Source organism: Lynx canadensis, chromosome B3 (assembly GCF_007474595.2).
Source record: "Lynx canadensis isolate LIC74 chromosome B3, mLynCan4.pri.v2, whole genome shotgun sequence".
NCBI classification, from domain to species: domain Eukaryota; kingdom Metazoa; phylum Chordata; class Mammalia; order Carnivora; family Felidae; genus Lynx; species Lynx canadensis.
The window spans coordinates 141,724,317-141,750,732 of NC_044308.2; the positions used below are offsets into that span (position 1 = coordinate 141,724,317).

Here is a 26,416-nt window from a genome sequence, read left to right on the forward strand (position 1 = left end):
GGGAAGCTCCTGCTGTATGTGCTGGGTCCTGATGTGCACAGGTGTGGATTGAGGGCCCTCTCCTCCGGGGAGCCATCTCTGCAGAGTGGGGGACGGACAGACGTCCATGGGAATAACTCTGTGACCCGAGTCGTTGGGGGCAGGACTGCGGCCGTCTTCGCGGCGGGGGGTGGGGGGAAGGTAGCACAGGAGGTGATTTGGGTCTCAGACGGAGGGGATCTCCTCACCCGGCGGATCTCACCTCAGGGGCGTTCCAGGCAGAGGCTGGAGTGCTGGCATGGAGGGGCCGAGAGCAGGAGGGTGAAAGGCATGCAGGGCTGCTGGCAAGAGTGTCCTGGGGGGCCCTGCAGATAGGATGGGGGCTTAATGGAGCACAGTGTGGGCTTTGCTGCGTCCCAGCCTGCCCCTGAAGCTACTGAAGTTCTCTGTGCTCAGTTTCCTCATCTGTGAAATGGGGGCAGTCATAACCTCACATCTGTCAGGGCTATTTAGGATGAAATGACAGTGGGAGTAAAGGTCCGGACCACCCTGTGCTTGGCAGGGGAGCCTGGTCATTGCAGTTGTGCAGGGATGCCGATGGAGGAGGGGGGGGAGCCGTGTGGAGATGTACGGTTGTGGTAGCCGTGGTCATGTGGTGAGTACTGACAGCATGCCATGTGCTGGGCTCTGTTAGGTAGTTTGATTCCCATTTTATAGCTGAGAGACCTCTTCTTAAGAGGTTTGAGCAGCTGCCCCAGGTCACACAGGGCTGGAGAGAGGCTGTGATGCAGGGCTGCTGCTTGCCCTCAAGTCCTTCCTTGTGGAAGAGACAGCTGTGCAGGCAGTACTAGGGCTGGGGGGTGTGGGGGGGCTCCTCTGAGGGGAGGGGGCTTGTGTAGCAGAGGGGGTTTAGGGTATGGCCTGCCCCTGAATGGAGCGATGAGTCGGACCTTTCCCGGGTACCTGTTCTGTGGCCAGCCCTCTGCTGGGGGTGCACACATTCACTTGGTCACTATGCCAGTATTTAGTAAGCACCTACGGCATGCCAGGTGTGCTCCCAGACCCCGGGTACCTGCAGATACCCTGGTGGGTACCCAGTGGGGCAAGAAGGAAAGACAAACAATTATCACGTGTCTGTGATATTTGGATAAGTGTGGATAAGTGACATTTCAACATCGAGATGGTGGTAGATGTTATTGCAATTTTATGTTAGATCCCCCCCCCCCCGCTGAAAAAAACACCACAGCTAAGCCCCCCTCCATTTCCCCACACGGCACACACTTAGAAGGAGATTTATCACTTGTGACTTGGACCTGTTGCTTGGAAGCCTTTCCCATCAGTTTAATTTCTTCTCCCTTTTAATCCTGTGGCTGGCAGGATGTTGCAGGGGCAGTAATTTAATAAAAGTATGCAGTTTGTAAAGCAGCTGCTACTCTGTGTACTAAGCACATTTGCCAACCTTTTCAGGGAAACCTCCAAGCTGTTCTTGGAACTTGGCGATATTGCAGGGAAAAAAGTTATATTTAATAACATTTCATCCTTTGGGCTCTGCAGCTAATAGAAGCATAAATGGAAGCCATGTCTGAAAGCCATTTCTTTATGTGATTCAGAGGATCAGGACGCCGCAATTACACTGTGTATGAGATTTATGAAAACATTAATGCCTAACGAGAAGAAAACATCTCAGTGAGTTATTTAATTTCGAGTCGCGGGCCTGGCTGCTGCTTCCTAATTCAGACCTCGCGTTCTGTTCTGCTCGTCGGCCCCCAGGCGCTGACTCACCAGACGCTCACTCACTGCCCCTGTCTCGCCTGGAGGTGGGGGCCGGGATCTGCTGGAGGGTCGGGGCACCACGTCCCGTCCATCTGACCCGGAGCCCGTCTCTCCCTCGCCCCTGCACAGGACAACCTTGTTAGGTTTGTAACACGCGGCAGCCACATGATCTGCTGGGTAAGAGACACACATTTAAAAAAATTTACGTGCCACATGCTTTTCCTTTATTTCTCTTTCCCCTGAACTGACATAAAAAGGAGAGTCACACACAAGCAGATGTCAAAATGACTGCCGCGCTTTGCCTCATCAACTGGAAAAGCCACCGATTGAATTACTCCCGACACCGTTTCTGTTTATGGCAGATGTGGAGCGGGAGTGCGGGGTGGGGGCCGTATATTTTCCTGTTTTCGCCGATAGCTGAAGCCTTAATTCAAAAACAAATTAAGTCCTTCAGCTGTCACTTGATTGTTCCCTCTGATCTTTGGGGATAAATATCATGGCTCCTGCCTCGTATCTTCTTCTCTCTCCTTTTCCCCCAAGCTTTTCCCCGTACTTTTTTCTCTCTGCCCAGAACTCAACATTTCTTTGACAAAAGCATGCATTATTTAGAGCCTGTCGCCTCTTGAAGTTCTTTAATTACAGAATTAAAGCGAAGTAATGACAGTTTAATTTGTTCTTTCATTAATTGGGAGCGCTCGGGGCTGGTGTGAATTGAGCGCGTTCGGAAAGCTCGAAGAGTGTCTGTTGAGTGATTGGAGCACGAGTCGTAATAATCGCCGTCGTTAGTGCCTGGCGCGGCGCGTATTCTCAGCGTAGCCTCCCGGCACCCTGGGACGGTGGGGGATATTCCCCTCTCTGTCCTACACTTTAGGGTCTTCAAGCTCAGAGAGGGGTCGCAACAGGGCGGAGGCCGTCCGGGCAGCTGGAGGGAGAGCCAGGCCCGGACACCAGGGAGGCATCTGACCCTGGGGACCCCTTTTGATCCTCAGGCCACCAGTGGTGACCTCCGTCCCACAAGTGGCTTGGGACTTGAGTCGGACCTTTCCCGAGTACCTGATTTGTGGCCAGCCCCCTGCTGGGGGTACACACATTCACTTGGTCGGGGGGATGACAGATAGGATTACAGGGGTGAGCCCGAGAAGCGCACAGTCGCGCCTGGCTGGGAACTGAAGTTGGGAGATGTATAAGAGGGGCTGGGGCTCCACTGAAGCCCAAGGTCGTTTTTCTTTTGACCTTGAAAGTAGTGGTTTATCCTTCCCAAGACATAGAGACGCAGAGTCGTGCTCTCAAGCACATCCCGTTCCGTTTAGTTGTGGGTCAGGAGAGCTGCCACAGTGGACAGCAGGACTGACGACTCTCTGAAGGCCTGTGCTCCTGGGCTCCTGGGCTCCTGGGCTCCTGGGCTCCGCTCTGTCCTGGCTTAGGACAGGTCTCCTCTCTAGCTGAGGCTAAGGCCGGGGCTGATGTTGAAGGCCGAGACGGCAGTGGTCAGGACAGAGGCCTTTCTGTGGGCACACGTGGCCCAGGCATCATCTCTTCACACTGGCCTCGGGGCCCACCACACCTTCTTCTGCACAGGCCTCAGGTGTCCCTCTCAGGCCTGCATTGGCTCTGGGGCCTTGGGACCGGCCTGAGGACGGACAGCTGAGACGGTCGCACGTGCTGCTCACTCATCTGGCAGACCAAGTGTCCAAAGGAAGACACACAGACAGCTCCTCCCAGCCTCGCTGGGTAGGGTCTTGAGCCCTGCGCGCACCGTCATTTTGGTGGCAGGTGGTGAAGGACAGAAAGAACGACAGGTCCGTGGAGCCTTCAGCTGTACTTTCTACTTTGTGAAGCTTCCCCAGGATTCCGTTTTCTAGCTGTAGAAATGGCAGTTCAGAGACGCGGTCCTCTGCTCAGGCCGTGTTGCTCGAAGGGGCACAGGAGGGTGAGGATACGGGGTGTTTGAGGTGCCCGGTGGAACCCAAGCCGTGATGTCCTTGTTGTTGTCACCCCGTGTCCCCACCCCCACCTCTTGCTTCCTCACAGTGTTCCCGTCCCCCAGAGTCTCAGAGCTCCGCACTGTGAGTTGTCACACAGAACTCTGGAAGTTATTATTAATGCATTTCTCTGCAGCAAAGTCTAGATGAATTTAGGATTAGAGGGTTCAGTTACACTTTATTATTGTTTGCCATTAAAAATCATGCAAATAAGCCATGGAATAAAGCAGCTTGTATTGTTTTGGACATCGGATTTACATGTTTACTGGAAGAAAAATGACACTGAACTCCTTCAAGGTGGTAATAAGATTTTGCCTCAGAGCCTTGGCTTTGTTGGTCTTTATTTATAATTTATTCCATGGCAAGTTCCAAAAGAGATTTGCAACTAGTTTATCATAAAAACTTATACACAGCAAGAGGATTTTAAAGCTTACTTTTGTAAAGCTGAAAACAGAGCTTAGAAGCCATATAGCACAGGGGTGGGAGTGGTGGAGGATAGGCCAGCCCAGCCTGGGCCTGGGAAGTCAGCCGACAGCTGCCCCGTTGCCGGAGCCAGAAGGGAGACCTGCTGGGTCACGGCTCCTCATTTACGGATCCACAGGAAGCTTCCATACACCTTTATTCTGAAGCCTCACTGAGCTTCTGACCTCACCTGTGGGAAGAAGGGGGAAGAGGGCTGGGATAGAAGGACTTTTCGATCCTAACCTGAGTGTCGGGTGTCAGGTGTAGGTGGTCCTGGGAGCCTGTTTCCACTGTTGTGGAGTTTAGAACCCTGCACTTGGACATCGCGTCGCCTGCTGTATGATACTGACCTTAAAGGGAAGGAGTCAGCAGTCCCAGTAAAGGAAGCGAAGGCTCAATCCACAATGATGCTAAGCCTTCAACCTGTTTTTTAAAAAAAATTTTTTGGGGCGCCTGGGTGGCGCAGTCGGTTAGGCGTCCGACTTCAGCCAGGTCACAATCTCGCGGTCCGTGAGTTCGAGCCCCGCGTCGGGCTCTGGGCTGATGGCTCAGAGCCTGGAGCCTGTTTCCGATTCTGTGTCTCCCTCTCTCTCTGCCCCTCCCCCGTTCATGCTCTGTCTCTCTCTGTCCCAAAAATAAATAAACGTTGAAAAAAAAACTGTTTTAAAAAAAAATTTTTTTAATGTTTATTTATTTTTGAGAGAGAGACAGAGCATGATCAGAGGAGGGGCAAAGAGAGAGGGAGACACAGAATCCAAAGCAGGCTCCAGGCTCCGAGCTGTCAGCACACAGCCCAACTTGGGGCTCGAACCCACGAACCATGAGATCGCAACCTGAGCCGCAGTCGGACGCTTTACCAGCTGAGCCACCTAGGCGCCCCTAAGCCTTCAGCGTGTTAAGTTTGGCCTCGCACCCCTGCTGACATTCGGGGACCCGCCCCCCGTCTGTTTCAGCCCTGTGGCCTGTCTTCTTCCTGGTGAGGTGGGAAGGAGGGGCCATGAGGCCCACTCAGAGCCCAGAGAGGGGGAGGGGGCTGACTTTGTACACACCTGGGGATGCTGAAGGGTGTTGATGAATGACACAGCTGCAACAGGTTCGTTGTTGACGCTGATGATCGGCATCGGTAAGAATGCATAAATTGCAACACGCGGTGCATAGCACAGTACTGATAATAATCAATTTAAAACAACAGCTTGAAAGTCAAGCAGCAATTGTGCTGTGTTCTATTAAGAAAAAAATGGAAGCCACGTGCCGTACCCAAGAGCTAGTGAACGAGAGCGCGGGAGAGACAGGCTGACTAATAGACAAATGGGCTCTCTGTAATCAGTACCAGGATTCCTGATCACACCCGGCTCTTGGGGGGAACTGCTGTTCCCTGACATATGAGTTCTTGCTGCTGTCAGCACAGGTACAGATAAAGGGATTTCTGACTGCCATGCTCACAGCTTCTGTAAATTACAGGCTTTGTGACCACAGAAGTCATTGACTTAAGTGCTGCAGACTTATCACTGTTATCCCATTATGAACCTTTTTAATTCTTTAGAGTCACTTGTTAAACTTAAAAAAAATTTTTTTTAATGTTTATTTCTGAGAGAGAGAGAGACAGAGCATGAGTGGGGGGAGGGGCAGAGAGAGAGGGAGACACAGGATCTGAAACAGGCTCCAGGCTCTGAGCCGTCAGCACGGAGCCCGACGCGGGGCTTGAGCTCACGAACCGCGAGATCGTGATCTGAGCTGAAGTCGGCTGCTCAACCAACTGAGCCACCCAGGCACCCCACTTGTTAAACTTTTATAGGTAAAATAATTTCATGCTCATTGAAGTGGTGCAATGTAAGACTAATTCAAGACTATTAGAAATTGGGGGGGCTCCATTTATAATACCACTTAATGCATGCAAGGTTCAGTTTGTTAGGGAGTGATACTCAACCCGAAAGAACCGCAGGCCTGGGCATGAGCTTGAGTCCTGAGAAATTTTGTGTGACTTGAAAGCTGGTGGAAACTGGTTAGTTAGTCCTTAACCGGCCCTTTTAGAAGGAATTAGACTTGGGGATCGTTTCTGAGCCCTGGGGTCGAGGCCCATAAATCTACCATGATTGTTTGGGCACCAATCTGGAGATCACAAAGAGAGTTTCTGGGCAGCCAGCAGCAACTTCTGCTGAGCCGCGTGTGTGCAAACCTCCAGGTGGAGATAGGGCTTCTTTGCCAAGTGTCAGCTGCTCTCGTACTGTCGCCGAATTGAGCCAAGACAGGAGGGATTTGGGGTACTCTGGGCTGAGGGTCTCAGCCTGCTGCCACCCCAGACTTGAATGCTCAGAGTCTGTCGATGTCTGATGCGGTGACCTGGGGTGGGGAGGCAGCAGAAGCCAGGCCTGCAGAATGACAATTCTGTGGCTGAAATGATTTTCAAAAACCATTTGTGAGATTGAGGTAATGTATTTCCCAGACTCAAGCAACTTGCTCCTTCCCGCTGCGCTGAATCAGGCTGTTAAATCCTCTTGCTGTGTGCATATAGCTGTTGGCACCAGGGGAACATGGTCAAGTTCAAGGCCGCTGCTGTATCTGTGCTAGGCTTTTCTGCAATTGATGAGTAACTGCACTTTTGAAAATGAAGTTATTAAGAACATTGGAAAATGTTAAGTGAAGAAAGCAAGATGCCAGATTTGTGTGTTCAGTGGGATCTCAGGAAAAACAAAGTATGCATTGAAAAGTACTGCGGAAAAAAAAAGGAAAAAAAAAAAAGGTTAGAGAGGGAGGGAGCCAAAACATAAGAGGTTCTTAAAAACTGAGGACAACCTGAGGGTTGATGGGGGGTGGGTGAGGGGCACTGAGGAGGGCACGTGTCGGGATGAGCACTGGGTGTTGTATGGAAACCAATCTGACAATAGATTTCATATTAAAAAAAAAAAAAAGAAAGAAAAGTACTGCGAAGACACTGCCAGTAGGTTCACGGCGGCCACTCTGAGTGCAAGGATTAGATTCAGTGTCACCCTGTGTCCCTTTGCTCACTGCCCGTGGCCCAGGGTGGTCACCGTGGGAGGTCCCTCATCTGTAAAATGGCCCCGTCACACCCACTGGAGAAGCGTGTGAACATGTCAATGTGTCGGTGACGAAGCACTGGCAGTGTTGGGCACGTGGTGGTCTAAAGGGATGGCCCTTTTGTGCTGATGGGGGCGGGAAAAAAGATAAAAGCTCGTGGATTCCCTTCAGAGTCAGAAAAGCATTGTATGTAAGGTAATGGGGGAAAGGAGTAATGACTAAAAATAGGAAAACAAAGCAGGCCTTCCAGCTGCAAGATCCCCTGACCACTGTCTCCCCGCATGACGGCCACTCTTGACTTGTTTTCGGGAGAGGGGAGGTCAGATGGCATCCAGACCCTTCCCATGTGGTGCATCCGGTCCCGCCAGAGGGAAAGCATGGGGCACGGTGGGAACATCCACCGGGACCTTACCTCAGCCTCTGGGAGTCAGGAGGGCTTCCTGGAAGAAGGAGCATCTCAGCTGAGACTGGAAGGAAGAGGAGGGGCCAACCCGATAGAGAGGGAAGAAACTGCTTCGAGTAGAGGGACGGGCACGTATAAAATCTGAGGGGGCAAAGAGCCGGGCACATTTACGAAACATGTCTGGAAGTTGACACGTGAATGAGGAAGAGGTGAGAGGTGGGGCTGGGCAGGCGACTGGGGCCTCCCATGTCGGCTGGATGCTTTCCGGTTGGGCCGGTCCCATTTACAACCCTCCTCTGGGCCCCTGGGTGTGCCCACAGGAGCCCATAGCCACCTAAGTCCTTATAGCCGGAAGACTCCTAGAGTACCTCCTTATTGGGTTTCTGGATGGAGTTTTGGGAATGAGAGGTTGGCATTCATTTGTATGCCTATTTTGAGGAGTCTCGATGAAAACGATCACCCCCGTCCCAACCCAGTCGTGGAGGGCCAGCAGTGTGGGCCTGTCGGAGCTCAGCCTGGCACTGTGTGGAGACCGCCTAGCTCAGGCCTCTGGTGGTTGCCGTGGCAGCGGGACCTGAGTGACCTCACTTTCTGAGATGGTCACCTCTGTTGTGGGGCCCTGCCCTGGCTGCCTGTTGGGCGGGGGGGGGGGGGGGGAGATCGGCTTTCTCGACTGGGTCTCTGGCAAAGCTGTCAGGAGACCGTCCCCTGGGACAAGGCTGCGTATGACGGCCGGGACACCAGGGTCCCCTCCCCCCCGCCCCAAACCTCCTATGGGGGCTGTGGAAGGAGTTGAGCTGGAGGCCATTGGAACCAAGTGAGCGTGTGCTCTAAGGAGCCCCCACTAGTAACTGCCAAGAGCAGCCCCAGTCTCCATCCACGTGTGGCAGAAGCAGACCCGGTGACTTGGAGGCTGCCCCTCACCCTGGCTCGGATGGAGTGGATCCCCACCCCCTGCCACTGCCATCGCTTGGAAGGGTGGTGCCGTGATGGGAAGGAGACGTCCCAGGTTCTGTTCTCCCTGCCACGAGCACAGTGTGACCAGGAGCATGCTCTCTCCTGCGGCGTCCCCACCGCCCCGGCACCCCGCCTCTCAGCTGCTCTCACTCGGATCCACCCCAAGTCCTGGTGACCCTTTTCCACAATGCACGTCCAGTGTGTGCCCGGTTCCTGGCTTGCTCATCGCTTCCTTGGACCCGGCCCATTCTCTCCCTCCGAATGCCCTCTTCACTGGTCTCCCCACACCATTCTGGCCTCTTACACGGCAGCGTGCATTTTTTAAAAAGGAAAATTTGGGGCGCCTGGGTGGCGCAGTCGGTTAGGCGTCCGACTTCGGCCAGGTCACGATCTCGCGGTCCGTGAGTTCGAGCCCCACATCGGGCTCTGTGCTGATGGCTCAGAGCCTGGAGCCTGTTTCCGATTCTGTGTCTCCCTCTCTCTCTGCCCCTCCCCCGTTCATGCTCTGTCTCTCTCTGTCCCAAAAATAAATAAACGTTGAAAAAAAAAATTTAAAAAGGAAAATTTGATCATGGCTCTGCTCTGCTGCGTCTGAGCCTTCAGCCGCCTCCCGTGGTACACGGGGTGGGGGGGGGGGAGATAGGCCTGCCCTCCCCTCTCCCCCGAGGCTTCCTCCCTGCGGCCTCACTCCTTCCTCAGAAGCCTGCCCACCTCCCCAGTTGAATTTACACTTCACCTGCTGTTACTACCTCCCAGAGTCCCGTTCTTGCCTTCCACTTCTCTCCAGTGGTACCTGTTTACACATTTGCTTAATGTCTGTCTTTTTCACTAGACTCTCATGAGTGGTTCTATTCCCTGGGATTCCTGCAGTGGGCAACATTCTTGGCACATACTGGGCCCCGAATGAATCTCTGTTGAATAAACCCGGGGAATGAATGAGAGCGGCCCACCCTTTCCAAGCCTCCATTTCCGCAACTGTAAAACGGAGGTGACTTCCCTGTGGACTTGGGAGTCGACGTGAGGATCACAGGATGCCATCATCTGGAGAGTGCGGTGCACAGAAGTTAAAGTATAATATTATCCCTGCCTCTAACCATTTCAGACCCTCCTCCCAGCCCCTCCGGTTCTGGAAGGAGCGAGCACTTCTTAGCTTTTGTGCATAGGGAGCAGTTAGCTACCTCTCAGTTGTCCGTGTTCAGGGCTAGAGGACAGCTGTGACATGCAGCCCGGAGGGGTCCCCGGCAGGCAAGGCTGGCGCACAGAAGCATCCGGCGGTGCCAGGTGAGCCCCCGCGGCGCCACCGGCTGTGGCTGTGCTGGGAAATTACGGGGAGCAGGCCGCGCTGGGAAGACCAGAGGTGTCAGTGTGCAGCCTGTCTTCTGAGAGAGAAGAAAGGTGGTGTGAGAAGCCGTCAGCAACCTTAGGGTTGACTCATGGCAAAATTCTAGAAGGATTTGTGTGACAACTTTTGGTTGCCAGCAGCCGTGCCTAGGAGCTGAAGCAGAAAACAGTCTGCTGGCTCGAGAGGTGACGAGGTCAAGGGTTGTACAGTTTCAGGGGGCCCGGGGGCCCTTGTGTCCTGGTCTGCCCCTCGCCTTCTGTCTCTCTTGGCACGTCCCGGGGACGTGTCACCCCGCTGGGGCCCCCCTTTCGGCTTCAGGGCTACTCCTTTGCAACCCCAGTGGAGAGGAAGTGCCTCTTCCCTTTCACTGTCCACTGACGCCCTGGGCTCGGACCTCATTGCCTCTGATTGACCAGGCCTGGGTTACATGGCCTTCGTAGAGGTTAGAGTCAGTGCCTCATGTACCCCAGTGACCAAGTGGGGTGTGAATGGTTCTCCACGGAAGGATGGGATGCTCGTCCCAGAGGAAGGGCAAACGGACATCGGCAGGACAGTGGACAGTGGACATAGCATCCAGGGCATCGCAAGATTAAAACAGATGTGCACGCCGAGAGCCAGCCACTCGTTCATTCTTTATGAATTCTTAGGCTCACAGGATCTCTGTGTATTGAGGCCAGAGACCAAGTGAATCTTGATTAGGTAAGGCATGTGGCACTTGAAGAACCCAGGCCTTTAGAACTGTGGCGATTTCATCTCACACTTAATTTTCTAGAGGAGCAGGAACCAGTCCAAAGTCCTCATGGTGCCAGAGAGTCCAGGCTCCTTGTGAACATAGAGGGAGAGGTGTTTACCGGGTGATAGAATCCAACTGTTGAAAAAAGCACCCCCAACTGAAAGAATTCACGACTTATTCTCAGAGCAAGAAGGTCTCATAGCCAAAGGGCATTATACTTCACCTCTTCTGTTCCCCAACTTAATAGACAAGTGGAGTCACATTACCGAGGGGAGATCTGCTTGTCTTGTCCAAGCTGTAGACTGTAGCTGGGAGAGCCGTCCTTTCATCTGTGTGTGTGTGTGTATCCATCCATCTGTCCGTTCGTCCATTCCATCTATCCCTTCATTTATGCAACAAATATTTATTTCACTTCTAGAGTGTGCCAGACCCTGTTCAACACCCTGGGGGTACAGAAGCGAACAAAAACAGGTAATTAATAGAGTCCTTACCCTCACAGAGCTTACATTTTAGTGAGAGAAGCAGACAACAAACAAACAAACAAATGAAAATAAATACGTTAGGAAGTAATGCCTGCTTTGAGGAAGAGTAGAGCCAGCCAAGAGGAAGGCGAGTGATGGGAGCAGTGTTTAAATCGGGTGGTTTAGGGACTGTGTCTAGGTAGAGACTCGAGTGAGCCCCGGGGCTGTCTGGAGAGAACATTCTAGGTAGAGGGAAAGCAGGTGTGCGGGCCCTGAGGCAGAAGGGTCTGATGAGGCAGAAGGCTCAGGGGGGATGGCCAGGGATTTGTTCCAGTGGCGGGGAGCCCCTCGGCCGGCTGCTGAGCGGGGGAAGGGTGTCACCTGACTTCTGACTCCTAGGGCTACTCTTGCTGCCGTTCTGGTAGCAGCCTGTGGGGCTGAGTGGAGGCCGAGACCCCAGTTTTGGGGCTCTCGCGAGGGAGCGGGGGAGAGGCGGTGGCGTCTCAGATGAGGGTGGCGGCAGCGGAGGTGAGGAGCAGTGGTTAGATTTGGGGTGTGTTTGGAAATTGGAGCCGGCAGGTGAGGGGAAAGTGCATGAGGGAAGACCGTAGGACTTTGGGGCACCACGTTAGGGGGCAGGGGTTCTGAGGGGGGTCAGCATGACACAGCTAAGGGGCTGTCAGTGGGCGGAGGGGCAGTCTGGCTTTGTGCTGTGTTCCCTACAGAGCTGGGTCGGGAGCGCTTGGCTGACCACGGGGCACATCGCAGGCGGATGGTGGACGCATGTTGTGTTCAGCCAGCAGGCTCTTGAGCTGAGCTGCCCGGGCCCGATCCCCTGCCCCATCTGTCACTGTGTGGCCCCGGGGGAGATGACCTCTCCGTGCTTCAGTTTCCTCATCTGTCAGATGGCGTTCATAATCATAGGCAGGGGTAAGGATCGAGTCAATTCTCGCAAAGTGCTTGAAAGCTTGCCTGATGCGTTAGTAACTGCTGAATTCAGGATGGCTGTTACCTGGAGGTGGGAGGTGAGGTGGCATTTTGTCTCAGAATAACATCCAGGATCGTGATGCTTTCAGAAGGGGCCCTGGCTCTGCCCAGAGTCCCGCACTCACCACCGTTGGACAGGCTGCACCACCCACTGGGGACCCTGCAGGCTGCGGAGGGGTCACCCCACTCTACAAGGAGGGTGGCCCCGAGGACCCCCAGCTCCCCAAGCATTCTTCAGCAACCTCTGATGGGTCTTACTCTTAATCCTTTCTACTCCAAGAAACCTCTTCTTTGCCTTCTACATCTTCTGCTGACATTTAAAACTCCTTCCCTTGGCACTGACCTTATTGAATACAGAGAAGAGTTTCTTGGAATTCTCTGTATAATGTACTTACAGGTGCTGATTGAGTTTGTCCTCATTCTTTACTTTAAGGGACCTTGCATCATGTGGTACAGAAAAAATTTTAGGAAGCACTTAGGAAGATGGTGTAAAACGAAGGGACTATTTTCGTTCTCACTATTTCTGCAAATGTGAGCCCCTTGTAACAACAGCTGTCAGCCACGGTACCCCGCCCTTAGAGAATCAAGCAAAACTGGTTCCAACTTCTTTGCCACGTATCCTAGGAACCCTGCAGGTTTCCCAGGCTCTCTACAAGCTTTCCTCAAGCTGGCAGGGCTGGGGGAGTAGTGTGGGTGGGCCCGTCTCCTCAGATCATTCCTGGCTTCTCGTTCCTGCCTGCGGTAAATGACATCAGTTTACAGATCACTCCTGGCCTTCTTGTCACCTCCGTGACACAGCAGCTCACACACAGAACAAATACTCCAGTCCCCTCACTCTTCGAAATATCCCTACCGGGGGGCGGGGTGTAGGGAGATTGTTACCTAAGTACTGGGGCAGTGGGGTGTGTGTGTGCCAGGCCTGGGGGTGGAGATGAGGAAGTGGGGGGATGTGTCACTGTCCAGGACTGCAGAACAGATGCTCAAAACCAGGTGTCCGATTTGGCTTCCAGTAATGAAGGAGCAGTTCCTATCAGAGTAACTGTACAGCTGACAACTGTAAACTCTGAACAACAACAACAACAACAACAACAACAACAACAGCAACAGTAAGCTACTTGAAGGTGTCGGAGAGCAACAGAAGGCAGGCAGATACTGGAAGGGAGCTCTTAGAAGAAGGAAACGGCACTGGGCGAGTCTCCTGCTTTGATGTTTTTCTGCCCAAGGGTGGGCTCCAATCTGTGCCTGGCAGAGCAGCAGCTAAAAGTTGGATAGAAAACTCGCAATGTTACTGGCTTGAAGAAGCAGAGGACAGATGGGGCAACCACGGCAGCTGGAAAGTGAGGAGGGAGATCTCAGAAAGGAAAGAGTCCGAGAAGAGGAGTCCTAAGTTCTGTCAATAGGCTCTGCCCAGATCTCTGGATGACTCCCGGACCAATGCATGGAACAGACTCCAAGCAGCTCAGCTAAGGCTAAGAGAACCAAACAGAAATTTCTGCTGCTGCACACAGCAGAGGAGACAGTTTAAAATGTGAGTAGAGCCAAGTTAGCTGACTGTTGAAAACAAAATTGTTCTTCAGAGAAACATAACAGTCTAGAGTCTATACAACATAAATTTTGTCATATCTAGCATTCCACCCCAAATTACTCACTGTAGGAAGAAACAGGAAGAGGGGACCCATAGTCAAGAGAAAGGCGATCAGTGGAGCTTGTCTCCAAGATATCCAGATGTTGAAATTAGCAGAGTATTTTAAAACAGTTATTATGAAAGTGCTGAAGGATACAAAGGAAAATATATTCGCAATGAATAAAAAGACAGGAGATCTCTGTAGAGAAATAGCAACTGCTGTATATAGAAAAACAAATGGAAATCCTAGAGTTGGAAAATACAGTATCTGAAAGAAAGAATCCATCATTTGGGCTCCATTGCAGAATGGAGATGTCAGAAGAAGGAGCTAGTGAACTTGGAGATAGAACAATAGAAATTATTCAATCTGAAAACAGAGGAAAGGAGTAGGGGAAAGAAAGAACAGATAGGGGCGCTTGGGTGGTTCAGTCGGTTAAGCACCCAACTTCGGCCCAGGTCATGATCTCACAGCTCATGAGTTCAAGCCCTGTGTTGGGCTCTGTGCCGACAGTGCAGAGCCTGGAACCTGCTTCAGATTCTGCATCTCCTTCTCTCTCTGCCCCTCCCTTGCTCACGCTCTGTCTCTCTGTCTCTCTCAAGAATAAATAAACATTAAAACAAACAAACAGGATACACAGGGACCTGTGGATAATATCCAAAGATATCTGTATAATATATATTGTGATATTGTGTGTATAATTGGAATCCCAGAAGGAGATGAGAGAGAATGAGGAAGAAAAAACTATTTGAAGAAATAATGCCTGAAAATTTCCCAAATTTGATGAAATGTGTGTATTTACAGATTCAAAAGAAAAAACAAACAAACTTTGCAACCCCCAAATAAGACATATAAAGAGAATCACACTATGGCATATACTAGTCAAACATGTGGAAACCAAAGATTAAAAGATTTAAAGTAACAAGAGAAAAATGAAAATCACATAGAGGAGAATAATGGTATGAAAATCACTGACTGCTCATCAGAATCAGTGGAGTCCAGAAGCAGTCGCATAGCATCTTCAAAGTGTTGATAAAACACACATGCACACGCACACACACAACCAAAAACATGTTAACTCATGATTCTGTATCGTCTAAGAATGAAGGTGAATTAAAGACGTTTTCAGATAGGGGCACTTGGGTGGCTTAGTCGGTTAAGTGTCTGATTTTGGCTCAGGTCATGATCTCACAGTTCATGGGTTCAAGGCCCACGTCAGGCTCTATGCTGACAGCCTGGAGCCTGGAGCCTGCTTCGGATTCTTTGTCTCCCTCTCTCTCTGCCCCTCCCCTGCTGGCACTCTGTCTCTCTCTCTCAAAAATGAATAAATGTTAAAGAAAAAAAAAAGACATTTTCAGATAAATGGCAACTGAGAATTCATTGACAGCTGACATGCAACTTAGAAATGTTAAAGGATATTCTTTAGGATGGAGGAATATGACACCAGATAGGAGCTCAGATCTTCAGGAAGGAGTGAAGAGCCTGGAAATGGTAAATATGTGGGGAAAGATAGAAGACTATTTTTTCCTCTTAAATTAAACAAAAAAATACATATGACTATTTAAAGCAAAAACGATCATATTGCTTGTGGGGTTTCTAACATATGTGGATGTGATACATGTGACAACTATAGAGTAAAGAATGGGCACGGATGAAAGACATTTATGGTTTCAAGCTTCTTATATTTTATGTAAACTGGTACAATATTAACCATAAAAAGACTTTAAAATATTAAGAACGTATATTATAATCCCTAGAGCAACCATTAAAGAAGTAACATCAAGGAATAGCTAAAAAGCCAATAAGTAAAATGGAATTGTAAAAAGTTATTTCAAAAGAAGGTAGTAAGGGAAGAAAAGCGAAATAAAACAGAGATAAAACCAGAAAACAAATAGCAAAATGATAGATGTAATTCTGATCATATCAACAATCATGTTAAATGTAAATGGGTTAAACATTGCGATTGAAAGAGATTATTGGAATGGATACAAAAGTAAAATTATGTGCTGTCAACAAGAGTAAGAGAGAAGACATTTCATAGTGATAAAAGAATCAATTTATCAGGAAGATCTTACAATCGTATATGCACTTAATAACAGAGCTTCAAAGTACATGAAAAATTTTTCATAGCCTGAAAGGGAGAATAAAAAAATTCATACTTATACGTGGAGATCTTAACTCTTCTCTAAGTAATTGATTGGACAGCCAAACAGATCAATAAAGATAGGAGATCTCTATTACACTCTCAACTACCTTACCTTAATTCACATTTATAGAACACTATGCATGGCAAGTGTAGGCTACGTGGGCTTTTCAAATTCAAATACTACTTTACTAAGATAGGTCACACGCAAATCTCAATACATTTAAAAAGATTGAAACAACAGAGAGCCTAGTCTCTGTTTACAATGGAATTAAATTAGTAATAATGAGTAACTAAACAATATGAAAAACCATAAACATTCGGCAATTAAGACACACTTTTTTTTTTTTTTTAAATCCTCAAGTTAGTTAACATACAATGTAGTCTTGGCTTCAGGATTAGAACCCAGTGATTCATTTCTGACATATCACACCCAGTGCTCATCCTGAAAAGTACCCTCCTTAATGCCCATCATCTATTTAACTCAGCGCCATCAACCTTCAGTTTGTTCTCTGTATTTAAGAGTTTCTTATGGTTTGCCTCCCTCTCTGTTTTTATCTTAGTTTTCCTTCCCTTCCCCTGTGCTCATCTGCTAAGTTTCTCGGATTCCACATATGAGTGAAATCATATGATATCTGTCTTTCTCTGACTGACTTCACTCCTCAGCATAATACCCTCCCGTTCCATCCATGTTGTTACAAATAAGCCACACACTTCTAAATAACTTTGAGGACTTACACTTTTGGCCAAGATGGAGTAATAGGGACCAGACTTATGCTTCAATCTTAAACAATTTAAAAAATCAGACAAAATGTAAGAAGCAGTGGTTTTTACAAAATGTAAAAATCAAAACGCTAGGCAATGGAGGGGCGCCTGGATGGCTCAGTCTGTCGAGCGTCCGACTTTGTCTCAGGTCATGATCTCACGGCTTGTGAGTTCAAGCCCGATGTTGGGGTCTGTGCTGACAACTCAGAGCCTGGAGCCTGCTTTGGATTCTGTGTCTCCCTCTGTCTCTGCCCTCCCCCCACCCCTCTCTCTCTCAAAAATAAATAAACATTAAAAAAAAAAAAAAACGCTAGGCAATGGAGACAGTGGGCCTTGAGAGAAGGGGAAGCAAAATGAAACGGGTCCTGGGGGACTGCTCCCGCTGACTGTCTGGTGAGAGTTCCCAGACTGCCACACAGGGAGGAGAAACCCAAATGGGTCTCAGTGGTCTTCCTGACCTGAGGAGACAAAGCTGGGAGTCAAGGAAGCCACAGCAGCTAGAGTTCTCAGGACAGAGAAGGGGAGATTAGAGAGCTGCACCAACAGAAAGCTCCAGAGATCTGTAGGAAGCTCCCTCAGAGTCTTCAGTGGAGTACTTGATCAACATGTGTGTGAGGAAATTCCTTGAAGCAGGAGAAGAACCACCCAAAAGGAACAGGGTGAACAATCCCCAGAGCTCCCAGGGCCAAGAATAGTTCATAGTGCCACAAGCCAGAGTGGGAAGTCCTCATAATTCATTAGAGTGTTCCCTCAGCAGGGTAAAATAGCCCTAGACTAAATAGTGTTCTAGTTCCTCCTATCAGCTTTGAAACTATCCTGGAAAGGAGTGAACGGTTTCCAAGTAATTTAACTGTGTCCCAGAACAAACCTCAAGAGTATTTATAGGAATACAAAAATATAAAACATCCACTAAAGTAAAATTCACTGTGTCTGACCATCCAAACAGAGATTACAAGGAATGCAAAGAAGTAGAAAAATCTAGACTATGATTAGAAGAAAAATCAGTCAATAGAAGCAGACCCAGAAATGGCACAGATGGTGTGATTAGTCAGTAAGAACATTAAGCCAACTATTTATAAATATGCTCCATATATGCAAAAAGGTAGAGACAAGCATGAGCATGTTAAGGAGAGACAAGGAAGATAGAAGAAAGATCCAATTTGAACTCCAGAACTGAAAAAAAAAAAAAATCTCAGATGAAAAATGCACTGGATAGGATTAATAGCAAATCGGAAACTATAAAAGGTTAGCAAATTTGAAGACCTGGTCATAGGCACGTTTTAGAATGCAATACAGAGAGTAAACAGCTTGGGGAAAAATGAACAGAGCATCCAAGAGTTGTGGTACAACTTCAAGCTCACCTGATATATGTGAAATTGAAGTCTTCACAGGCAGAGAGAACAGAAAAAAATATTCAAAGAACTAAGGGCTGAAAGTTTTCCAAATTTGATGAAAACTGGAAACCCACAGAACCAAGGAACTCAGTGAACCCTAAGCACAAGAACCATGAAGAAAAAAGTTCACCAAGGTACCTCTTAATGGAATTTCTTATAGCCAACGATAAAGAAGAAAGTTTTCAAAGCAGCCAGAGGAGGAGAAAAAGGCAAGTTTCATCCTGAGCAATCGAGAAGAATGGCAGCAGACTTCTTATTGGAAATAATGCCAGAAGACAGTGGAACAACATACTTAAACTACTGAAAGGAAAAAGAACAAACCACTGTCAGCCCCAAATTTCATACCCAGTGAAATATGTTTTTAAGGGAAAGGCAAAATACTTTTTTTAGACATTTAAAAGTGGAAGTAATTCATCACCAGCAGACTTGTACTACGGGAAATGTTAAATAAAGTTCTCAAGGCAGAAGGAAAATGATGCCAAATAGACATCTACATTTACACAGGGGAGTGCTGAGCACCAGAAGTGGTAAATATGTGGGTAAATCTAAATAATTTTTGTTCTTACTTAAAAATCCCTTTAAATGATGATTGATTATTTAAGGTAAAAACAATGGCCATGTTTTAGGGGGTTTGTGTGAAATGTGTGGTAATGCATACAGGCTGAGATGGGGAACACAGTATGTATTATTATTATGGTTCTTATTAGGCAAGTGCTAATATTCCTTGAAAGTGACTGTGATAAGTTAGAGATGTATGCTCTAAAAACCTTAAAGCAACTAGTAATAAAACAAAAACAAAATTAACAGTTAGTAACCTAACATTGGGAGATAAAATGAAATAACAAAAAATGCCTAATTCCAAAGAAGGCAAAAAAGGGAAAGAGGGAACAAAGGACAGATGAGATGAGTGGAAAACAAGTAGCAAATTTAAACCCAAACTGCATCAATAATAGATGAAATGGTCTAAATACCCATTTAAAAAACAAAGATTATTAGATTGGATAAAAAGGCAATTTATACAATGCCTACCAGAAACCCACTTTAAATATAAAGACACAAAAAGTTAAATGTTAAAGGATGGAAAAACATATACCAAACTAATGCTAATTTTAAACAGAGTGGCCATATTCATATCAGACAAAGTAGATTTCAGAGCAAAGAATATTAGCAGAAATAGAGTTATCTTATAATGATAAAGGGGTCAGTTCCTTGAAGGGCATCAATATTTATACACCTAATAAGAGCTTTAAAATACATGAAGCAAAACTGATAGAACTGAATGAAGAAACAATCAAATCCACAACTATAGTTGGAGGTTTAAACACCCTTTTCTCAATAGTCAATAGCTCAAGTAGACAGAAAATCAGTAAAGATACAGAATATTTGAATAACACTATCATCCAATTTGGCCTAATTGACATTTATAAAACACTTTATGTAACAACAGCATAACGTACATTCTTTTATAGCATATGTGGAATGTTTACCAGGGCAGACCAAATTCTAGGCCATAAAATAAGTCTCAGTAAATTTAAAAGGTTTGAAATCATTCAAAGCATATACTCTAATGATCACGGGATTAAGTTAAAAATCAGTAACAGGTATCTGGAAAATTCCCAAATATTTGGAAACTAAAATTACACTTCTAAATAATCCTTGGGTCAAGGAAAAAACTGTTAGAGATATTAGAAAACATGTTGAACTGAATGCTTATGAAAAAACAACATGAAAATTTGTGGAATGTAGATAGAGCAATTCTCAGCTGCTAATTTATAGCAGTAATTGCCTATATTAATAAAGGAGAAAATTTCAAATCAGTGATCTCAGTTTCCACTTTAAGACATGAGAAAAGGAAGAGCAAATTCAACCAATGTAAGCAAAAGGAAGGAGATTAAGAGCAGAAATAACTGAAATAGAAAACCGATAAACAGTAGAGAAAAATCAGTAAATCCAAAAGTTGGTTCTTTGAGATCATTGAAGCTGATAGCCCTTCAGCTACGCATCAGGAATAAAATAGAAAAGATACAAATTGCTAATATTATGTGAGAAGTGACTTGATTACAGATTCTAAAGATAGTAAAAGGCTACAAAGGTCATGTGAGGATCAACTTTTTGCCAGTGAATTCTACAAGTTAGATGACACAGATAAATCCCTTGAACCACCCAAACAGGAAAAGCTCACTCATGAAGAAATAGATAACCTCCAAAGCCCTGTATCTATTAAAGAAATTGAATTCATAGTTAAAAACCTTCCCACAGAGAAAACTCTAGGCCCAAATGACTTCACTAGTGAATCTTACCAAACATTTAAGATAGAAATTATACCAATTTGTTAAGGGTTGAGTCGTGTCTCAAAATTTATATTTTGAATTCCTAACCCCCAGTGCCTCAGAATAAGTCTTTATTTGGAGATAGTGTCTTTACAGAGATTAATCGTGTTAAAATGAGGTCATTAGGATGGGCCATAATCCAGTATGACTGGCGTCCTAATCAAAAGGGGAGATTTGGAGACAGACAGGCAGAGAGAACACCATGTGAACGTGAAGGCAGCCATGTAGAAATCAAGAAGAAAGGTCTGGAACAGATCCTTCCCTCATGGCCCTCAGAAGGCACCAACCCTGCCAGCACCTTAATTTCTGCCTTTTAGTTTCCTTAATCATGAGACAATACATTTCTGTTGTTTTAAGCCACTCAGTTTGTGGTACTTTGTTATGGCAGCCCTGGGAAACTCCTGCACAATCCTATTCAAACTCTTTTAGAAAATCATAGAGGAAGAAATACTTCCCAGCTCATTCTGTGAGGCCATCATTACCTTATACCCAACAGGAAAAAATACATTGTAAGAGAAGAAAGTGATAGACCAATATCTTTCATGAACATAAGTACAAAATTTTAAATTAAATTTTAGCAAATTAATCCACCTGTGTGTGTGTGTTTGTGTGTGTGTATGTGTGTATACATATATACTTATATTTATTTATTTGTAATATCAGGGCCAAGTAAGATCTGTCTCAGGTATGCAAGCTTCACTTAATATTTGAAATCAGTCAGTGCATTTCAGCATATTAATGAACTAAAAAAGAAGAACCAAATGATTGTGTGAAGAGATACAGAAGGAGCATTTAACAATCTACAGTATTCATTTCTGATAAAAAAAAAACAACTTTGTGCAAAGTAGAAATAGAATGTTCTTAAACTGATAAGGGACATTTATGAAAACATTAGCTTTTGCATCATACTTAACTGTGTAAAAGACTGACTGCTTTCCCCATAAGATCAGGAACTAGGCAAGCGTGTCTGCCCTCACCATGTCTATGCAACATTGTAGTGGGGATTCTAGCCAGTGCAATAAGGCAAGAAAAAGAAACAAAAGGTATCCATATTGGAAAGAAGGAAGTAAAACTGTCTTTATTTGCAGACAACCTGACTGTCTATGTAGAAAATTGTACTGAATCTACAAAAAAAAAAAAAAAAACTTCTAGAACTAAAAAGTTGGTTTAGCAGAATTCAAGGTCAAGATCTAAAAAACTGATCTTATGTCTACTAACTGGAAATGAGCCTGAAATTAAAAATAAAAAATACCATTTACAATATCATCAAAATATGAAGTAATTAGGGATAAGTTTGACAAAAGATGCGTAAGATTTTTTTTTCATTAAAAAACTACAAACCGGGGCGCCTGGGTGGCTCAGTTGGTTAAGCATCCAACTTTGGCTCAGGTCATGATCTTGCAGTTTGTGAGTTTGAGCCCCGCGTCGGGCTCTGTGCTGACAGCTCAGAGCCTAGAGCCTGTTTCAGATTCTGTGTCTCCCTCTCTCTCTCTGACCCTCCCCCGTTCTTGCTGTGTCTCTCTGCCTCAAAAATAAATAAACGTTAAAAAAAAATAAAAAATAAAAACAAAAAACTACAAACCATTGCTTAGAGAAATTAAAGAAAGCCTGAATGAAAGGAGAGACATATCCTATTCATGCACTGGAAGACTCAATAACGTTGAGATATCTCCCCAAATTGGTCTGTACATTCAGTGCAGTTCCAGCCTTTGACACACATCATAAAGGAATCCCAAAGCTTTTGCAGGCAAATGGCTTGGTCAAAGTTTACGCACTGGTTGCACAGCCTTGCTGAGCTAGTGAGTCTGAGTGGTCGTCTCTAGAATGATATCCTGGAGTAGCAGGGGCTGCCAGGGGGTAGAGAGTAGGCCAGGAACTTCAGCTGAACTAGGAATGTCCCTGAGGCAGGAGCTGTCAGGGGTGGGCCACATGGGAGGCAAAGATTCACCCAGAAGTGGTGGAATTATGGATGACTCTTATTTTCTTCTTTGTGTTTCTTTGTTGTTTCGTTCCCGCCCCCCCCACCGCCCCGAGCATACTTAGTTCCAATATAATCAGAGGAACCACAGTCCTATAGTTGATTCCTATGGGGTATTGTTTTTTTGTACACCTGTATAATTTGAATATTTTACAAGGAGGTTGCATTTATTTTGTAATCAAAAACAAAAGGCAGACAGGCAGAAAGAACATAACCTGTGGTTAAAGCAGTAGGTCTTAAGACACTGTGAGGAACTCCTGATAGAGCCATGTATCAGTAACCAGGACATGGAAACCACAGTAAATACAGGAAAGCCAAGCAAATGCGTGTTTCACTTGTCATGTTCTTTCCAAATCTGACTTCTGTTGGACACATAGAGTGTCTGTCTCTAGTTAATGCACCAAGCCATCTTAGAACATTTGACAGAAGACTTAACTCCTTAATTCCAGGGAGGCAGATTGGGATCTCTAATTACTTAATTGAAAAAAGGTACACACTTCAGGCTGCCACAGTGTTTGGGAATTAATCTTTAAAACCTGACGGTGAACATTAAATTCAATTAGGGAGGGCGATTAGCAACGTTTCTTCTCTCCTTCACCCTGGGTAGCTTGGAGAAGTGGCTGACTGGTCCGCATTGATTCTGACGCTATCCTTGTGTATATATCAGCCAGGAGAGCCAAGTATGCATTTTTCACTTCAGAGGAGCGTTATCGGGCAATTTACAGATCGATGGATTTCCCTAACGTGTCTCCATGGCTGATTCAGAGCCCCCCCCCCCCCCCCCGGGAATTCAGACCTACCAGTGTGCTGCTTTGCGCCTTGGTGCCTTCCCCGCCTCTTCCTCCTCCTCCCCTCTCTTTCTTCTCTTTCCTTGTCTCCACCCCCCATTCATTTTGTTGCTTCTACTTTCCAAGTGAGGCCACTTTCCCAGTGCCTCCAGCTGGTCCAACTCTTCTCCTCTGTCCCCTGGATTCTTGCAGAAGCTCCACACTGTCTCCCTTGCCTTGCACTCTCCTCCTGGTAGAGAAGCCAGAGGGGTCCTGTTTCCGCCTAGAAGGTTCTTCCTCAATTTCTGCATAGCTCCCATCGTCCCCCCTTCAGATTTTCCTTCAGAGCCACCTTCTCTGAGAGGCCCTTCCTGGCCACCGTCTCAACTTCTGCTGCTGCCCTTAGGGCCCCTTTGTTGCTCACTTGCTACGCCTCCAGCCTTTACCCCTACCTTGCGTGCTACAGAGATTCTGCTGGTGTATCTAGTTTAGTGTCTGTCTCTTTGAAGGCAGGGGTTTTTGTCCTAGTTGTCTGCTGCTGAATAATGCCTGGCTAATAACAGCTGGTCAAGAAATGTTTGTTGAATGAATGAAGAAATGAATGAGTTTAACAGATGGAAACATTTGAACATATTTGCTTCAGAGCATTCTCTCTCCCTCTCTCTCCCTCTCCCTCTCTCTCTCTCTCTCTCTCTCTCTCTCTCAGAAAGACAGTGTAGTGTTCACAGTGCCCTTCACCCAACCCCGTCCCTCACCCACCATTTCCCCAGAGTGACCATCATCTTCATATATGTTGTTATGGTCTTACTACAAATGCACAAATAAGCTTGATAGAATTTTGCTTCACGTATGTTTTTAAAATTGTGTTGCAAGACATATCACATAAAATTTACCGTTCTAACCATTTTTAAGTGTACAGTTCACTGGCATTGAGCACATTTACCTTATTGTACAACCGTCGCACCATCCATCCCCAGAACTCTTTGTCTTGCAAACTGAAACTCTGTCCCCATTAAACACTAACTCCCCATTCTCCCCTCCCCCAGCTCCTGGCATCCCCCATTCTACTTTCTGTGTCTATGATTTTGACTCTTCTAGGAACCTTATGTGAGTGGAATTATATACGCTTTTTGCCGTTTAGTGTCTGGCTTATTTCACTCGGCATAATGTCCTCAAGGTTCATCCGTGTTGAGCAGGTGTCAGCATCTCCCTCCTTTTTAAGACTGAATAGTAGTCCATTGTATGGAGAGACCATGCTTTGCTTATCCGTTCTTCTGTCAGTGGACACTCAGATTGCTTCTACCTTTTGCCCCTGTAATGCTGCTGTGAACGTTGGTGCGCAGGGACCTCTTTGAGACCCTGCTCTCCATTTTGTGGTTATATACACACAAGCGGGCTTGCTGGATCATATGGCAGCTCTATGCATAATTTTTTAAGAAACTGTCGTACTGTTTTCCATATAATCTGTGCCATTTTGCGTTCCCACTGACAGTGCACAGAGGTTCCAGTTTCCCCACATTCTCCCAACACTTGTTCTTCTTTCTTGTTTTTGATAGAAGCCATGGGTGTGAAGTGATGTTTTTACGTGTTTTGGTAATTTAGGTGGCATCTTGCTCTGTATATGAAGCTTGTCTCATGTAATCAATATTATGTTTTTTACTGCTTCGCCATTGTTAACTCTGTAGGTGTAGCTCATTAGTTCTACTTTATTTTCTCTATTAACGAGTCATACTTGTCCCTAGTTTTGCAAAAAACTACATGCTCTGTTCTTCTACCATAAATTTCCACTCCGTGTTGACGTCTTCTGGTTGTTTCCTCTGTTATTTCTGTCCGTATTTCTTTTTTTTTAGAATTTTTCTTCTCTCGTTTTTTTTTTTAAATGCTTATTTACTTATTTTGAGAGAGAGAGAGCATGAGCAGAGGAAGGGCACAGAGAGGGAGAGAGAGAATCCCAAGCTGGCTCCGTACTGTCAGCGCAGAGCCCGACTCAGGGCTCGAACTCACGAACCGTGAGATCATGACCTGAGCTGAAATGAAGAGTCAGACACTCAACCGACTGAGCCATCCAGACGCCCCTCTGTCCATACTCTTTTTTTTTTTTTTTTACAGTGGGCTCCATGCCCAACATGGAGCTTGAATCCATGACCTGAGATCAAGAGTTGTGTGCTCTGCTGGCCGAGCCAGCCGGGTGGCCCTCTGTCCATATTTCTAAATGTAGATGCTGCTATTTCATGATTGTTTCAGTTTGAGACCCAGCTATTGACCCCCAATAAGAAAAAAAGGATCTGAGCTCTCTTAGCATTCTTTGACAGCTGCTCTTGTTTCCTTAAGCTCAGACATTTCCATATGCCCAGGAAACATGCTTTCAGAGCTCTGATCCTTTGCCTTGTGAGCACCTTGGGGAAGCAGCGGGATGAATTTTCTCGTCTTGAAAGGGAAGGCCAACTCCACATCTGGTTTGTGGATGTGCGTGGGTGGAGACGAAGAACACGAGGCTTGGGTTCCCCACCGTAACTGAGAGAAGGTCAGAGAATACTGTTGTCAGGAACTGGGTGCACGGCAAGCCCCAAGGAGCCCGCGCACCAGCTCCACTCATTCCTCACCACAGGCCTTGGGGTGGGGCTCTGACCCCCGCTTCACAGAGGAGGAGACTGAGGTCCAGGGAGGCCAGGCTGCTTGGCCAGGTCACACGATCTGCAAACAGAAGCATCACATGGGAGGCGCTTGCCTCCGAGGCCCACACTCTGGTGGCAGGTGCTCTGCCTGTCTCTCGTGTTTGATCCTCTAAAAGCCACCTCAGACGATGGACAGCAGCCTCCCCTGCTTCCCGTATTGACAGTGAGGGTAGGGGACTGGCCAGGCCCAGAGCCAGCCCTATCAGGCTCCGCGCCAACCAGCCTTTCCCCGGGGCTCCTGAATGAGCTGGTGCGCTGGTGAAGGGCTCTCTCCTGTGTGGAGTGGCCCTGGCCCTTGGAATGTGCAGTTCTACACTTGAGGGCTCAAGAGCATATTTCAGAAGTCATTGAATGTACATGGGGCTTTCTGCCATCGGCTTTGTCGCCAGGGAAAGCCAGGGTGGGAATGAAGGATGGCACCTTTTCCCCAGGAAAAAGGACAGCTGGCAGATCCTGGCTCTTTGCCCGGTTGTAAGCACAGGTGTGGCAGGTTCCGTTTCGAATCTGACTCTCAAAGCTGGACCCAAGAGGATAGCCTGACTCGGTGCGGTGTCCACCTCAGGGCTCACGAAGCCCTGTCTTGGAGGACAGCCATCAGAGGCGCAGGCGACACTGGGCTAGAAGTGT

General features: G+C 47.0%; 1 protein-coding gene across 12 annotated transcripts in view; it reads left to right on the forward strand.

Moving 5' to 3' along the window:
- Positions 1-26,416, forward strand: part of WDR25 (WD repeat domain 25) — a 140,767-nt gene that overhangs the window by 58,286 nt on the left and 56,065 nt on the right. The window lies entirely within an intron of this gene.